We start from the raw sequence: 6371 nt of genomic DNA on the forward strand, positions 1-6371 counted from the left end.
GAGCCAGGAGTAACAATAAACTAAGCAATCTACTTCCAAAAGATCTGAGCCATTGAAAACCCTGTGGAGCACAATACTACTCTGACACTCACGGGATTCCCATGAGTAGTCTGACTTGACAGCAACTGGTTTGGATCTTTAGCAGCAAGGTATTTGAAATCTGGATTCATTATTTATAAGATGGATATGTTTCAGGTTCTTGCATGATAAGTAATGAGCAGTTAGTTGTATTTAGAGAACATTGTCTCTTTCAGGCATTGTATCTTCAAAACCAGGAAAATATGGAACAAAATCGGGATTTGCTATATTTAAATTTTTTAATTTCTAATAATTTTCCATTATCCTTTCACTCTTTTTTTCTAGCAGCTTTTTTGAGTACTGTATCCCTTTACTCTTATTTGTATAAATAATTCATGTAATGACCTGGAAAAATATGTATAACTATATTGTAAAAAAAAAAAAAATCCACTGGACCCCGATGACAAATAATGAAGACTATTTTTTCTGCTATACTGAGAGTTCAAAGGTTTTGGCTTGAGAAATAGTAAAGAAAGAATGGAAATTTCTTGAGCTTCTAGAAAAGAAAGATTGGGAACTAGGGAAAAGGAGAGTATCTCCAAAAATATACTTCTCTGGCTTTTTAATTTAATCTCTAGACATGCCTGGACCAAGGCATTGAAAACCAAATTGTGAATACGAAGATTATTTTTTGTTAAACATTTACCAGCACGCCACTTACCATATTTGTTTTCAGTTCAACATATTATGCAAATCCTGGCACAAAGTGTGTGTTTACTAAATCTTCATGAATGAACACGAAAGCCTAAGCGATTGTAAAGTACTATTATCATTATCATTATTATTATGTATCAATGGATTGATTATAAAAATGTAAAATCTGACAAAAAACTCCCCTAAAAGCTTTTTTAAAAGCAAACACCCCTAAGAACATTGCTTCTTCAACCCAACATCTCTCAAAATGCCAGGAAATATTAAAAAGAGGCAGCAGTTCTGTGGACAAATAAAGTCAGGGAACACCTAGTTTAATGGTGTAAAACAGGTCTCTTGACTTGCCAGAGATTTAGTATTCATTGTGAATATTCAATAGTGGATTTAAGTACATTTCTCAAAGATATCTGACATACAAATTCTTTTTCCCAGGGACAATCTGGGGGCAAGTGTTCTAAATGTCATTAATTACCTTAAATACTAGTTAATACATAACAGCCAGTATTTTCCTCCCTATTTCTGATTCCACAGATGTTTCTAAACTGGAGATGCCAGTACTATATGCTAAAAAAAAAAGAAAACCCATTGCCATCAATTCTGACTCACAGCAACTGTATAGAACAGAGTAGAACTGCCCCATAGAGTTTCCAAGGAGCACCTGGTGGACTTAAACTGCCGATCTTCTGGTTAGTAGCCACAGCACTTAACCACTATGCTACAAAGGTTTCCTACTAAATAAAAAAAAAAAAATACTAGTTAGGTTCATTTCTCGGGATTTTATATGGTCACCACTAGATGGAGCTTTCATCTCTACTTTTTGGTTTACTCTGCTTACTAGAATAAATGAAGCATTTGCAGTGATTCCTAACAGGGATTCTCTTCCATTTGTTCAGACAGTGACATTATAAGGCACTGCCCAACTATTCTTAGAGTACTCACTAGAAAAACCAGTACTCAAATTCTGATTTTGAATTTTCTGCATCACAAGCCCATTAACATAGGACTTCCGTCTGCAAACGCTAACTAATAAATTCTCACACATGAAAATTACAGAATTCTAAACTAAAATAGACCTTGGTGATCATTTAGTATAATTCCTAGTTATAGAATTCTAAACTAAAATAGACCTTTGCCATCATTTAGTCTAATGACAAGTGAATGCGAGGACAAGAGAGGATAAGTAACATAACCAAGGTCAGGGTAAGACAGGAAACACAGGGCCCCCCAAATCTACAAACTAACAAGAAATGGGCCAGGGTGCAGAAACGAAGCCATTCCCCAGAACAATGAGGCAGGATATCAGAAAATAGCCCGCAAAATTCTTTAAAGTTGTCTTTCAGAAGCAGCTGGAGAAAATCAGCCCCAGAGACATCCGCAGAACATCCACCTGTGACCGCTTTGTGACCTTCCACCAAGGGCAGTGAGGGGGCTGCAGCAGCAGCCAGGACATCGAACCCAGGGAGTGAGAGACTGTGCAGGCGCAACACCCCATGATAAGTCCTGCTACGAATCCCAGAGGCCTCCAGTATAGGAGGCATCTTGGAAAACTGCTGCGCGCCCGCACTGTAGATAACATATCCCTGTCTGTGCCTATGAATAAACACGAATCTTCCCCCGCCCAGGAACTTTTAAAAACCCGGGCCTGTCTTTTGTTCTGTGAGATGGGGGGGTATGCATTGCTTAGGCTCTCCTCCTTTCTGCCTGCAAGCCTCTTCAATAAAGCTTTGCTCATGTGGAAAAACTACCTGCCTTACCTGCTCATTCTTGACCAGTGAGAGGCAAGAGCCTTTTTCAGTAACAACGGGACTGAGGCCCTACACCACTGAGTTTTCATTTCATGTCTTTATCTCTTTAAATGCTAACAAAACTAAGAATTATTTCTAGCTCTTGCTCAAATAGTAATTTTTCCATTCCACGGTGGGGTCCCATGAGCACTACATTCCAATACTTAATTCTGCCACTCTTGTCAATCCCAGAATTATTACTAAGTAATCATTTTATCAAACTAAACAAATGAAATCCCTTGATCTGCTCTTAAACTATTTACAGTGTCCCAAAGAAACAAAATATGGTTATCTACTTGCTATCTTATGTTTCTTTGATTTGTAAAACTAAAAAAGCCAAACCCATTGCCGTTGAGTCAATTCCAACTCATAGTGACCCTATAGGACAGAGTAGAACTGCCCCATAGGGTTTCCAAGGAGCAGCTGGTGGACTTGAACTGCTGACCTTTTGGTTAGCAGCCGAGCTCTTAACCACTGCACCATCAGAGATTTGTAAAGAATACAAGAATTATTAAAAGCCATGTAACAAAGGGGGAAAATCTCACTTTAAAGGAAAGGAGACAGATTTGCATTTTCAATTTAAAGGATGAGTAAAGTTTTTGTTTTGTTTTGCTTTCCATACTTAAACTGGACCTTGCCTTGATTTTCTGACATCAAGTCAGCTTTCTAACCCTCTTTGTGGATCTGGACAGCAGGCCTAGGCAGAGGGATGAGGAGGCTGTTCATGCTCAGAGGGCCTGTACTAAAACTAGAAAGGAAAATGGATCTCCCTACATCTATCCTCACTGCCTCTCTCTAATCCACGACCAGTGAAATTTTCCTTGTTTTTTTTAATTTATTTTTGATAGACAGTATCTTGAGGAGCAGGAGTCCGTGGGTGGTGCAAATGGTTGCTGCACTAGGCTGCTAACCGAAAGACTGGAGGTTCGAGTCCACCCAGAAGTGCTTCTACTCGTCAGTAGATAGGCTTGGCTCTTTGTTTTCGAAAAATCAGACATTGTAAAGTCTATGCAGCACAGTTCTTAGAAGGGAGGATGGTGAGACTTGGTCTTATATACTTTGGACATGTTATTAGGAGTGATCAGTCCCTGGAGAAGAACATTCATGTTTGGTAAAGCAAAGGGTCAGCAAAAAAGAGGAAGACCCACAACGAGATAGACTGACACAGTGGCTGTAACGATGGGCTTAAGCATAGCAAGGATTTGTGAGGATGACGCAGAACCAGGCAATGTTTCGTTCTGTTGTACACAGGGCTGCTATGAGTCGAAACCAACACAAGAGCACCTAACAACAACAACAACCATGATCAATAAACAGCTGTTAAGTGTTCTGTTCTCAGAAGCCCCATGTCACTCTTACAGCCAACCTCCAATGGGAGAAATATTGAAACACAAAAATTTTCCAATGTAAACTGACAACCGATTAGCAATGTTTGAAAACAGGGTGCCAGAGGTAGTTCTGTATGTTAGAAATAGTTCTTCCTGGAAAGAGGTTAGATGAAATGGTTATTATAGTTTTACAGGCTCAGCTTTCCAGAAGTCAAGCATTTTTTTTTTCCAGAATAAATTAATCAACCAGATACAGCTTATTCTCAGCTGTCCCATAACTCACCGAAACAATCAAAAAATACGTAGTTGCAATTTCCAATTTCTAATTATATTAAAAATCTGTCCCAAAGCTTATTAATAATTATTTTGAGTCAGGTTAGATTTGAAGTACCAGAAAGAAACCCTTACAACTTTTAACTTAATTTACTTTCTTCTCTACTGAATTAGCTCATTCCTGTGTAATTAAAATTTCAAAACATTTCAGAATGATTTTTATGCTATAATAACTCACCTCTTCTTTTGGAAAATAATTTATTATTCTTTCCCAGGACAACTTTTGTTCCATTCTGCTATCCCTCTCCTTTCTTCCTTGATCCATATGTAGTTCAGCCACGTACTCACTGCCTGGAGTCCAGTGTTCAGCATTGTTCCATTGGTGGATGGCTGGTTAGGTAATCATCCATTCTTTTCTTGAGAAAAACGGGGGGAACTGCTAATAATTTACCCAGTTCCAAAGAAAAAAAAAGCACTTGTAAGAAAATTCAGAAATGAAGTCCCTGCTTACTTTTTCAAATTTGTTCTTAATTATTACCAAAATGTTGAGGGAGGGAACATAATAATCCATATTTCTTCTCTTTTCGTTTCTCCCCAAAGCAGTGAAAAATTTTTAACCAAATAACTTCCCAGTTTAACTGCAGCCAGGCAGTGTCTTTCCAAGTCTCCCAGCTGTCTAGTTACTACTCATAAGCGCTAATTCCTTGGCTCTTAACATCAGGACTGTCCTCTTTTTTCTTCAGCCAAGAAAGTTACATCCTGGTTTTGGACTCAATTGCTTGCCAACTAAATGTACTGCTTTAAAAAAAAAAACCTTAAAAATAAACATAAACCTTAGACAATAAAGGTGAATTGTATTCACTCAGAGTTTGTTTAAAAAGCTGAGATATAATACTTCCATTGTTTCTTGCAATTTGCTAGCCTGACCCTAGACAAGTAACTTAATGCATTTCTGCCTCGTTTGCACACCTGCAAAATGGAGATAACAGTAACATTAAACTCAGTGCCGATCAGTCCATTCTGACTCATAGCGACCTTACAAGACACAGTAGAACTGCCCCATAGGGTTTCCAGGGAGCAGCTGGTGGATAGAACACCGACCTTTGGGTTCGTAACCAAGCTCTTAACCACTGCACCACCAAGGCCCCGACATAACATTACACCAAAAAAAAAAAAAACCACTGCCATCAAGTGGATTCCAAATCAGAGCAACCCTGTAAGACATAGTGGAACTGCCCTGCAGAGATTCCAAGGAGCGCCGGTGGATTCAAACTGCGGACCTTTGGTTAGCAGCGGAAGCACTTAACCACTAAGTCACCATAGTTTCCGACCTAACAACAACAACAACCCGTTGCAATAGTCCGACTCATAGAAACCCTATAAGGCAGAGTAGAATTGCCCCGTAGGGTTTCCAAGGAGTGCTTAGTGGATTCAAACTGCTGACCAATGCTTAACCACTACGCCACCTGGGTTTCTGACCACCCAACATTAAAAAAAAAAATTAGTAACGGTTATTTCTGGGTACTGGCATTAGCTTTTTCCTTTGAACTACAGTATTCGTATTTAAGCAAAACGATCTTTCTAAAATTTAAAAAAAAGGGGGGGTGATGACAACCGTGGGAGTAATACCCATTTCAGATAAATATAAAATTATCTTTGAGGTAACCAAACACAAGAAATTCCTCTGGAAAATTAATTTTTCATTCATTGGGCGTCGGATAAATTTAAGTTGGAATCGGCTCTTCCCCTTTGGAACACAGTCACAGATATAGTACTTAAAAAAAAAAAAAAAAACCCTCTTAAATCGATTCCCTACCCTACAAAACTTCACAGGGTTGTAGCAAGAACTACATGAGGAAATGCATGCAACATGTTTACCAGAGGTTTAACAGTTTAAAAAAATAGCACTTAAAAAAAAAAGCACTTAGAGCTGAATAAATGATGTTTTTTACAGTAATATTGCTCGTTCATTAATCCAAGCAACATTTAACAAGCCTTCACGACTAGGGATGCATAAAAGTTAATAACTCTATGTCTTTACCCTATCCTTAAAAGAGAGAATAGACGGCAACATACCCAACAACTCTTTAAATCACCTTTTCAAAGAATTCAGCTTCTGGAATCTAAGCTATACAACCAGAGTCGTAGTTTTGGGGCAAGCACTAGGTCTGCGCATGCGCAGGCGTGCCCCCTAAGCCCCGCCCGTTGCTCTGCTCAGCGCCAACTAGTGCGCCTGCGTCGTGACCTAAACTAAGCG

The 6371-nt window shown here is 38.8% G+C and overlaps 1 protein-coding gene across 2 annotated transcripts in view; it reads right to left on the reverse strand.

The window, feature by feature from the left end:
* Positions 1-6277, reverse strand: part of SEC23A (SEC23 homolog A, COPII coat complex component) — a 75329-nt gene extending 69052 nt beyond the window's left edge. Inside the window, exons 1-2 of one of the 2 annotated variants that reach the window (XM_049899464.1) lie at positions 6191-6277; positions 4353-4553 (exon numbers count right to left, since the gene is read on the reverse strand). The gene's annotated coding sequence lies outside the window, so the exon portion shown is untranslated. The remainder of the gene's footprint in view (positions 1-4352; positions 4554-6190) is intronic. The other variant, XM_049899465.1, reaches the window with a different exon arrangement.
* Positions 6278-6371: the final 94 nt, after the last annotated feature.

This window comes from Elephas maximus, chromosome 10 (assembly GCF_024166365.1).
Source record: "Elephas maximus indicus isolate mEleMax1 chromosome 10, mEleMax1 primary haplotype, whole genome shotgun sequence".
NCBI classification, from domain to species: domain Eukaryota; kingdom Metazoa; phylum Chordata; class Mammalia; order Proboscidea; family Elephantidae; genus Elephas; species Elephas maximus.